Source organism: Argopecten irradians, chromosome 7 (genome assembly GCF_041381155.1).
Source record: "Argopecten irradians isolate NY chromosome 7, Ai_NY, whole genome shotgun sequence".
Classification (NCBI taxonomy): Eukaryota; Metazoa; Mollusca; class Bivalvia; order Pectinida; family Pectinidae; genus Argopecten; species Argopecten irradians.
The window spans coordinates 7265785-7278640 of record NC_091140.1 but is presented as its reverse complement, the minus strand read 5'-3'; positions in this window follow the sequence as shown (position 1 = coordinate 7278640).

The following is a 12856-nucleotide window of genomic DNA, read 5'->3' as shown; positions in this document are numbered from 1 at the left end:
AATGAGGATTTACTTGTTTTCTTCATATCATGAGCGAATCTAAATTACTTTTAGGTCAATGCCGATCAAATTGTCTATCTAGCCACCCATTCTATTCTATTATATTCTATTCTATTCTATTCTATATATTGTATTTAAATGTTCATATTTAGAGCTACCAAAAACATATATAATCCAAACACGCGATTATTAAAAATTGCGATTTGCCCTATATTTTGGTGTGTCTAGTAGACTACGATAACTTTGCATTATATTATTAAATCCGTCTTCCACATGATTACGAAAATGGGGCTGGTAATGTAACAGTTATGTATACTCCGTATTATAACTAGTAAAAAGCGGAGGTTTTGGAAGCTCTTTATAATAATCAATTTGATAATGTCATAAACGTAGCAATTAGAACCTCCTCCTTATCGTTTACTAATGACATGAATTTAAGATTTATAACAGGTTTTTTTCTTTTTTTTCTTGCTTTATTCCTTAAAAGTACATTCATTTAATATGCCTTTATCACTAATATTAAGTTCATACTATAGATAAGAACGTCCGGCTGTTATCATAAGAATTTTTGGATATATGTTTTAAAAGTATGTAAATGTACACAAAGTGACGACAACATGTAACACTCCAAAAGTAGCCTTCAACTTACACACCTAATGATGAACATAACATAGATTAACATTATTTGGTATACCAAGCACATGCAAGGAAATGTATCCGAGATCGGATTTCGTAGCGTGTATAAAGAATACATAGTCAGTGTCTTAAAATATAAGCTGTATGTTGGAGAAGGTTAAGAAAGACTAAAGTGACGAGCCTCCGACGAGCCACTATTGTTTTTATTCCCTGTATCCTACAACATTACAATAATGCTCAATAGGATTTTTATATTTAGTAGTCTAGTGTTAAATTTATTAACATATTCGTATTTCAATGCTCAAAACAAATGTTCGACTTTTAAACAATGAATCGACCAATAGGAGGTTGATGGCATCAGCGCACGTGAAAAATTACAGCTTTTTCCGTCAGTGCCCAATACAGCAAAAAATGTAAGTGGTAGGTGTATTCTCGCGATGCCAATGCTGGTTGTAGGATATGATAAATTATCTATTATGTAAATTTTATGCAAGATCAGAGATATCACGAAATAAGATGAAACTGATCATTGCATTTCTTAATTGTTTATAGAAAACAGTATGTGAAAATAATTAAGAATGTACACTTCTAAGGTTTAAGTCTTGTTGGAAAATCTTTCCGTCCTAAATAAAAATAGTTTTGAAATTTTTATATGAAATTTATCAATATCTGTATCGAGTTGAATTATGCAAATTATGTCCAAAATAGAATTTTAATGTTTGCAGTTTTTTGTTTTCAGGGATTTAAAAAATGACCAATTTTGCGCTATTTTGAAAATGTGTCTTTCTGCTTCAAAAGTTTAGTACCAGATTAAAGTTACCGAAACATCTAAAATGGTGCATTTTATAAACAAATTAAGGTTAGGGGTTGCATGTGTTGCTATACTAAGACAAAGTCGCATTACAGTAGCTGCTATATTTTTTAAGAAGACAACTTCACAATACATTTTGCAAAGGAAAATATACTTTTAAGTTATCACGACTATGGTCAACATATCCTCTAAAATATATAACATATGACATCCGTGAAAGCCACATCTTCGCTAGTCAAGTGTAGTGGAACGTAATCAGAACTATTGACTAGCGAAGCCATTCCATCAATTCTATTTATTACACACTTGTAGAATATCCTACCTGAGTCTTGATTGGTTTATTCCGATGAACGGTTTGTATTTCTAAGCATGGCAAATGACCTTCTTTTTTACTACTAAATTTGAATAAGAAACGATGAATACATCAATCGATAGATTCATAACTGTGTGTAAAATCATTGAAGATTTGACAATGATGTGAATGATCAAACTATATTAATGTTTTAAATAAGCTGGCTATTTCTCGCAGTATTTACAACGACGCATTGGTACTTAACCAACTTTTGGTTTTTAGTGATATGATCCGCATCGCAACTGATCGATTGACTGATCAACTGTCGGGAAAATCCATTTGAGAAAAAATAAGGCAAATATAAGGCATATGATCAATGTAATCTGTCATTCATTATCCTTCATGTTGGATTGATAATACTCGTTTTTTGTTTTTCCTTTTTTGCTCACCAAAGGCTTGCAAAAATGAAAACTTCTAAACAAGTATCATAAATCTAATATAGAGGGGAACTCATGAAAGATACTCTGTTTTGTCAAAATTAATAATAAATAACTCAAACAGGAGCACACAGATATACTCATATGTTTTTCTTCTATTTTCGTCTATGGTGTAAAATCCTATTTCCAAAAATGTATACGAGAAAAAAAAGGTTTAATATAGAAACATTTTGATATCTGAGGGATAAAAATGTGAAAGAGATAAAAAAAAAGAACCAATTACCCAACATGTTCGTTTATAAGACAGATTGTGTCGCTGATTGAATGATTTTGAAAGATTCTTTGTTCGTTCTATATCATATTTTAGAATCAAAGTACTGATATATCCCTTGATGGCATTTTTACAAAGTTCATGGCTTATGCTGCAAATGTTGTTTACAGACCTCATTTATAAGGAACAATGTGCAATGCATGTAATATACAAGTATTTTTTCGATGAACTATGTGGTACAGATCTATTACAGGAGGAAAGGGCAAAAAATAAGGGTCAAATGTTCATTTAAATAATTGGTTACTGCACCAAAATAAAAAACTTAATTGTGTTGAATTATGTTTATTCAAAAATATTTTAATACAAACATGAAATAACATCTCAATACATTGTTTTTTTATAGTTCTCTTCTGTGATACACACATTGTATTCAGGCATATTAGTAAGTAATCAGCAGTTCTTGATACTTTGCTGCAATATTGAGGAAAAGTCAAATCAAAGCCAGATTCAGTATGATACTGTCTCTATATTATGCATAAAATGGACACTGAGAATTCTTAACAGCATATTAAAACAACCATTCTCAAAATCAGAGTGTTATTTGTATACATTGACATGTACAGTGGACCCTCGATGATCTGGACACCTTCGTTCCCTGCCTTAACCGTCCCGATTACAAATTTTCCGGACTGCCGAAGCATTAACTAATGGGAAAAACCAATGGGCTATGTCACCTGAAGTGTTAAAATTTATGTCATTGTGGTGAATACAATGTGAAACACACTGCATAAAGTCAACAAGTAAAACTGTTTTTGTTCCTGTTGTAGCAAATAAATGAATGTCATTCCATATACTTATATGGTAACATAGCCAAATTGTAAGTACTAGACTTTCTCACAAAGAAGATCATGGCAGCCAATTACTAAAGTAAGTGAGCCGTGTCACAGATGTGAATCTTTGAAATATACATTGTAGTAATGATAATTCAGGCGTGATGATGGGTAAATAAATTATCAGTTTATATTATAAATGTAGGATATTTCTATATATATCTAAATGCAAAGTTACTCGACATTCGCTAATTGTCATCACTTGATGTTTTGCAACATTACAGTCAATGGGACAGAATTGTAGTTCTGACGATGACCGTCTATCAGAACATATATAGTGTGTTTCATTCAAGCCAAGAAAGGCTCTGTTTTGTTTATTTTAATTTTACAACAAAACAGAAAGACTAACACGTGAGTCAGTCTGTGAAGTTAAAAGTTTAAACACCTGATATCTCTCGACAGATTGATAACAATCGACAGTATGTCAAATGGTGACAACTCTTCGCAAAAGTTGCAAATATACTGGATTTTCTTTTTTGTATTAATTTTGGTGTTTTCATTGGCATTATGAAACGATGCGAATGTGTAGCGCCAACCCATACGCCTGTTGTCCAGAGCTACATGTATGTTGTCGCAGCTAGTTTAATATATGCCTGGTAGTCATCCTTAGAATCATTTCACTGCTTCCAAAGTAATCCTGATATTCTTCAGTCTTCAACAATTATGAATCTGCTTCAGATGACTAGCCAATGAGTCGATTATGTAATTATAAAATTCAACATATGCTTATATCAATATTCCTATTTTGTTATAAAAAAGTTACAGAAATCATCTAACAATGACAAAAGGAAGAAATTGGACTCCTGTATACAAGTACTTTGAGTTAACTATTAGTATCATAATTAATCTGTTTTTTTATACCTATACACATTGATACAAAACAATGTTTATACTGTTAGCAAAACTTACTTTAAAACAAATACTGTAATATTGAGTAAGTGTAAATTTACCATGTATGATATATTACAGTGCACAGGTTATTGTTTATTTTGGTAAGTGTTAATACTTATTATACAACGGTATTCTCTGAATCCATGAAGTTATACATGTAGTGACAATCTGATTAAAATACAGATCCCCATTATACACTACGTTACACTACTTGTCAGATTGATGTTTTGACTGTTTAATCAATGTTTTAAGTTCATACGATCAATTTCGAAACCCCAGATATTAATTGTCTTAATTAAATCTAGCATTACAATTCTTGTATGTATTTAAAGAAACACTGTATTCACATGTGTATTACACACATATGTACGTATTGTGTATGGATCTATATCATACATTTGTAGAAGAACAGGGAAAATACACATTCCTGTCGAGTGCCCCAACCAGGAATCGAACCCGGGTCTCCGGCGTGGAAATCTACGGCTCTACCGACTGAGCCAAAGAAGCATGCTCCGTCAGCTGAGTGACAGAGACCGTATTTAACACTATGTACAAGTCACACCGACCCGCTCCTTTTACACTACTCCCCCTGTTTTTCTTGAGATTTCCTAAATCTCAACCCGAGACTCTTTAACCACCTACCATGGGTTATTTAGTTGGGCGCCAATGTAGAAGAACAGGGAAAATACACATTCCTGTCGAGTGCCCCGACCAGGAATCGAACCCGGGTCTCCGGCGTGGAAATCTACGGCTCTACCGACTGAGCCAAAGAAGCATGCTCCGTCAGCTGAGTGACAGAGACCGTATTTAACACTATGTACAAGTCACACCGACCCGCTCCTTTTACACTACTCCCCCTGTTTTTCTTGAGATTTCCTAAATCTCAACCCAAGACTCTTTAACCACCTACCATGGGTTATTTCGTAGGGCGCCAATGTAGAAGAACAGGGAAAATACACAATCCTGTCGAGTGCCCCGACCAGGAATCGACCCCGGGTCTCTGGCGTGGAAATCTACGGCTCTACCGACTGAGCCAAAGAAGCATGCTCCGTCAGCTGAGTGACAGAGACCGTATTTAACACTGTGAACAAGTCACACCGACCAGCTCCTTTTACACATTGTTTTGCCTACAAATAAACACATGCTTTGTGATGTTTATAGACATATTGACAATATGTTAAATTGACTCTGTGCATTAATATTAAATTTTATGTCATTGCATTAGAAAATAACACCAAAAATGAATCTTGTCAACTGCTAATTGAACAACAAACTATTTCAAATTTAAAGTGATATTCAATTTTGTTTGTTGCTTTGTAATGAAATAAAACGTCGATGATATGCATGTTAGCAGGAATACACACATACTCTTGATGTTATAAGTTCACTTGTAAGTTCACTTCATGTGCCGATGTCTGTCAAATAGTTCATATCATAATATACCGTCCAATATGCATGATAGGCTAAGAAACAAAACGAAATGAAACTTATGATTTTCACTGCTTCTGTCTCCAAATACGAATTCCGTAGTTTATTAGCACTGTGGCTTGCAACATGCAGTGTTCAAATATTCTTCGGTGTTTTTCAGATATGAGAATGCATTTATTACGCTGGATAATTAAATGGAAAATATCTCTTGACTTGCAAGTTTACATCACAGTTCTAACACAGGCAACTCCAAGTCCGCTTTGCGTGATGACATCTTTGTTTACATTGGGCCGTTTACACTATTGCTGAGTGTCACGATATTTCATTGTACATGTATCTGTATCCATGTATTATATATCCCCTCGTTAATGAAAGGATGCGTTTGTTGACAATCCGTGCGAAATGATAAGAAGCCAGCGTAACTAAGAATTTATCGTGTTTGTCAGCTTCTGCATAGATCATCCAGACGCTTGATGCGTACGTAGATAACAAGCGTCTGTTTGAGTGAGACTTAGTTAAAAATCAGTGGGCCATGGTAATGACATGATCGCAATACGAACGTACCTGTTACTAAAATGACTATCAATATAATACATGTAAACACAAACAACTTTTGTGTCCTTCTTATGTCACGATGAATTTAAAAATTATCATTATATCATAGATTATGAATATATATAAATCAAAGTACCATTAGGTACTTACATACCAGAATCCTGATTATTCCTTCATTTAGTGTTACCCAAACCGGAAGTTTACATTAAATATATGCAAATGACTGGCGAGAGTTAGGCCACCGATCGCTACCACTGATGCAAATTATCCTCACTATTTATCAATTATAGACTTTCATGCTATAGTATTTGTAGACATGTTTGAAACTATTCTATTTAGGGAAATAACATAGAAGATGTTTATTGCAATTAAACGGCACTATGGCAGTATATTTGTTCTAGAAAGAGGAAAAGAGAAAAAATCGTATGCAAATGAGAGGTCAATCGCCTTTAAATTAGTTGTGTCATTCGGGCCGTAGCAATACTGCAAAAGCAAGCTAGTTCAGTAAAAATAACATTAAACTGTATAAAAGTATTTATGTTTATGTTAGCTGTGAACTATTATTCGTCTCCTATCTGATCAGATTCCTTGTGCCACCTCAAAGAAATTCTATATCTGCGTTCTAAGATGCTTTATAAAATGGAAAGTACATCAACCTAGAAAATTTCATATAGCTCATTACGCACAATCAGATATTCCTAATTTTAGTTCGACACATATACTTAGATATATTTGCATATTAATATTCTTGCTTTCGACATTTCATGTATATATTTTTATTCTTTCTTTTTTAAAGTGAACAGTCGGGCAAAGAATGGCTAAAGTCGGTAAAAATGGTGTAAATGTATCAAGTATAATTTCTTATGAAATAGAAAAATGAAAATCTCTCGCAAAAATCTGTTTGCGTACCTAGAAATTAATTTAAAGTATAGACGTAATCCTAAAACGTCCAACCGGCTGACTATGTCCGTGGTTAAATTACACTTCCACGCAGCCTCGCTTTCAATGCTTTCAACTTTCCTTTACTTTAATGGTCAGAACTGGGAAACGTAAGCAGAACTTGGCCGTCGTATTAAAATGTGAGAACTTTTGGAAGGCCAATGAACGCATTTAGACTGGTTTTCTTTGCACGACTATTCACTTTAATTTGAATTGATGTTTAATTGTTGAAAATTACATGCCGTTTAATGAAAGATGGAATTTAAATCCTATTTATTATGACGATAATGTTTGCGTTGTAGGAAGTCTTGTTGACAACCTTCTAGAGCTTGGGAACAATTGCTCGATCCTAGCACGGCAGTATCAGCGAAACTGTTGTCAAGTATACGAACACACTGGGCTACAATGTCTCGGTGAGCCAGATAGTATCGATGGGGATATTCTGATCGTCTGTAGGAGATTAATATCAAGGCAGGACAGTGAGTATCAGCAGGTCAAAACCTTTTCATCATCATGAAAGACTCATGAACACATAACAACGCAGCGGAACAAATACATGACTTGTATATATAGTATATATAACTATCGTTCTATATTCTGTGAAAGTAATAAATCAACATATGAAAAAAGAATCATAGACATAGACATTTCTAATGGTATATGATAAAACAGTTATGTGGTGCACGAATTCTTTTAACATCTTTAATATTAAAAAACGAACACTTTTACAATGTCAAAACATTTTTGAAAAAATATGTCTACTAGTCAGAAAACATCATCACCATCATCAGCACTATTACTATCATCATCGTCATCATCGTCATCACCATCAATACCACCACCACCATCACCACCATCATCTTCATCACGATGATGATGATGATGATGATGATCATCATCATCATCATCATCATCATTATCATCATCATCATCATCATCACCAACACCACAACCATCATCATCACCAGTACCACCATCAACATCATTATCACCACCAACATCATCACCACAACCACTACCGTCGTCATAATCATCATCATTATCACCACCACCACCACCACCACCACCACCATCATCATCACCATCACACAACCACCACCACCACCACAATCACCATCACCACAACCACAACCACCATTACCACAACCACAACCACCATCACCACAACCACAACCACCATCACCACAACCATCAACAAAATAGTACTTATGGCAATAAACCGTATAGTGCGGTTATCGGAGGGCACCTGTTGATTTGGTAACGTGATACCTAAAAATGTTATGTCAGAATTGCTGACGAGTTATTCCCCCTTTTCAAATGAAGACAACTTGGTACAACGACAGCTTTGATAGAGGCTAAGTGTATGTGAAAAAATAATTGGTTTGAACACTCAATTCCTTCAAAAATTTCGATACATGTTTTTAATCTGATTTTGGATTGATTTCTTAAATACATTCTGTTAGATGGGAATGGATTTATTTCCCTGTCATTGACTTCATAATCCGGCATAGCGCCGGCGTGATCGATAATTGGCAAAGTATTAAAAGTAAAGTCATACTTATTGTGATACATAATGAATGCATCGAAATTAATAATTTGTATATTTCATTGTTTTGAATCTGTTTCACTAGAGGATATATCCTATTATATTCAACTCGGAATAATTTTGACGATCGTGAATGTACTTGGGCCGAGTTTGACTTTGTTGCCTAGATAGCCATACATTTGTAAATGTAGGCTAACATGAATGTGATCAATCATTTAAATATTAAACAATTAATTGTAACAGTAAAACACTTCCTTGGAGACGATTGCGATCGTATTGATTCACTTTACCCATTCGGGGCGAGATTCCCAGTTGGGTCGAGTTTACCTAGCGGTCATGACCTATATATTTCGGTCAACCACCACCAACATCAACACCAACACCATCACAATCATCATTATCAACACCATCACTACCACCACCACCACCACCACCACCAACACCACTACCATCATCATCATTCCCACCACCACCACCATCATCATCATCATCATCATCATCATCACCACCACCATCACCATCATTATCATCATCATCACCACCACCATCACCATCATCACCACCACCATCACCATCATCACCACCAACATCACCATATTCATCATCAACATCACCACCACCATCCTCATCATAATCACCATCATTACTACCATTACCACCAATATCACCATCACCACCATCACCACCATCACCACCATCACAATCATCAGTATAATTACCATCGCCATCATCTTCACCACCATAATCACGACCTTTACCACCACCATTACCACCACCATCAAAAGTACTTAATCAGTGGAATACAATACGTATTTGTTTAATTTTACGTTTTTTTTTTCATTTTTTGTCTTGCAGTTAGCTCGTGGACACAAATCATAGACACCTGCAGTCGGAAGGCTCAGAAATATCTAAGAGAGTGTTGTATGGTCGAGACCTTACACATCCAGTGTATAGATGTTGTGTAATCGGCAAGTCGTGTATTTGAAAACTTCGGAATCTGAAGCCTCGAAGGATTATCCTCAAGGAAATGAAACATTCAAATAGTTCCCTAGTACCTGAGGTAACCCTGCCCAGTATTGAAAATGTGTTCAACATCAAGTATCTGTTCTGCACCAGCATGCATTTTACTAGTAAGGAGTACGTATAAATTGTGTTACCTCAATGTTGTCGTTGTTAAGTGGACTTATTTAGACATCAATGTGATATCTGTCACAATTCTATGTCCGTTCTGTCGACAATACATTTTATATCATTATTATTTCATATCGATAGTTTTGGTGAATATTTATTGCCTACGATTTTGCATTATATTTTCATATGGTATATACGTATACATTACATATATGTATGTGTTTGATGGTCTTTATGAGTAATATTAGTTTTTAATACGTCTATATCACGAACAACATCATCTGTTTGTAATAAATCGTCAACAACTAGTTTATGTGTTGACTTTGTTAATGTTATAACATTCGTTCATATCAAGAATCTTCCTTTCATGCTAAAGATAGCATAACTAACACTGTTTTATTTATTTATCTATTATAATGACTTCTGGCGTTTTCCCTGAGATATTGTCCTTTAATCGTATATCGTATATTAGCATTAGAAAAAATCAAATGTGCCTTCTTAACCCACCTAGAGTTAAATATGGTGTAGGTTTAACGCACTTTGAAATTTTTTTTCAAGCTGCATTGACTTGCACCATATTTAAAGTACTTTGATTTTGTTTTTCAAAATGGATTAAGAAGATGCATTGAATTTTTTTCAAACTGCATTTTGTTCAAGTTCTTGTAAATATGTTTTTATCCCTTTATACATGTATATTGCAATGTAACGTGACGCTACCCAAATTGGTACACTTTTTGAAGATAATTGTTAAAATTATCTAAGGTGTGCTTGAATCCAGATTTTTCTTTTAACGTTTCACAAATAGATGCCTTCAGTTTACTTTCATGATTTGTTTACTTGTCAGCAGTGCATATATTTATAAATAGAGAGCTTTGAAGCATGCCTGGTCCACCCCCAAAACAAAATTTGATTAATACATATGCCTAGACATGATAAAAAAACTTTGGAATTCATTTAAGGAAAGTTCAAACATTTTTTTAGTTTATTTATAATTCACATATCTGTCAAAATATTCCATTCAGCAATTGTTTTTCTTGTTTTAAAATATGTCGTCGATGTCGTTTCCCGGATTCTTTTCACAATTTCATTATTTTCATGTTTAAATAGAGATAATAAGCAGCAGGAAAGAATATGACATATAAAAAAGTCATATTACAATTAAGCACCTTATGTTTTGTTCAGGCCAATTATTGTCAGTTTACATTGTAAATTGAAAATTCTGTTTCATATACATGTACTAAAATGTACCAATTTTGATTCCAGTATGCATCTATTGATAACAATATATACCTATATACAAAAATGTTTAATTATAACAAAGGTAGAGCGCTATAGTTCTATAAAAGGAATATATATCATGCGTTTTTAGTCGGTTTTGTTACATTGATGAGTAATTATATGAATATTTAATTTCAAAATTCAACATACTTCAATACTTTAAACGAGAATTAAAATTGGACAATTATTTTAAATCTATGAGAAGAGGTATTTTTACTCTCCGAATTTTACTTTTCGAAGGCAAGTATAAAAACCAATATCATATGACATTAGTGTACTTAAATATGCTCAATCTCTGACAGAGCATACACGATACTCAAAATTTAAACAACAACTGATGTTTAATCGTCAATATATGTGTTTAGTTAGCACAGAAATTTACAGAAAATTATTTGCTGTCCTTGTGGTGAATGCACTATTAGTTTTTACTCCATCTATGGTTTATGGCTTATTAAGTCGTATCCTTCTATATCTGACTTTAAATAGAGTTCTTTGAATAACTACATATTTTTAATGTAATATTAAAACAAGGATTTATAATTGAGAATCCTTGATTAAACAATGTTGTGTTTATATGCATAAACATTAAGTTACAATCAAACATAGAAATGTGATTATAATTTAAAGTTTGAGAACCCTGTCTAACAACCATTGTTAGGTTATTCTGAGTGCACGTACAAAGTTACATGATATTTCATCATAGTATCTATTACATTTTGTTTCGAAATATCATTCGTAATTAATGTGTTATTTGCATACAAATTACAATTAATATCCCATATTAACGTAGCCTATGGCATTTACACTAAATTGCACCACGGTGGTCACGCACTGCCTTCCTTTTCATCGGTAAGCTGATGAATTGCACCACGGCGGTAACGCACTGCCTTCATTTCACTCGTTCTGCTGATCGCCAAGTTCCTTTGAAGTAACCGTGAACAAAGTACAAGTAACGGTTTGTTTGTGGTCTTGGTTGAAAGCCATTCTCGCGCATTCTGATTGGTCGTTTACCTGGAATCGATGAAGGTGTCCGACAGCAGCAGAGCCACGTATATACTCTTTATTTGAAAATTTGATACGACTTTTTTCTTCTAATGACCTAACACTTCTACAGGATTTAGGCCTCTTTGTTAAAAAGTCATTTGAACTGTAGAAAGCTGACTTGATAAATGTTTAAGTTGTTGTTTTTTATCTATTGTGTGTTATGTACATGCATGTTTTGCTATCGATCCTTTTTGTATGGATGTGAGAAAGCAATAAAGTTGAATTAAATTTGGAAAAATGACACACAATCAGATGTATTTTTACATTGAAAACGTCGTTTTTATGACGTAAACAGATAAAATCAACGTGTGGTCTTCACGTACCCGTACACATACACATAAGTCGACTTGACGTGATAATAAGGCGACATGGCCAGATATTTTTATGAGTTCATATTGCCATATACGTGCACCACTAGAAATGACATTTGAAATTTCCAAATGAGAGAAGTCATTTGATTTGTCATCAACTGTTCATAGGGTTTGTAATATAGCAGCTCTGAACAAAACGTTGCAAAGTCAAAATAATGTAATCATGTTAAGTCGACATAATTATCTCGCCAAGTCTATTTATTATCTCGTTATGTGATGGCAGATACATGCCATCATATATTTTTATGTCGGAAACATCATGTTTACTCTAAAACGAGAAAATATATTGGATCGCCAATTCGACACTACGACATGGACGACATCAGGCGCGATATG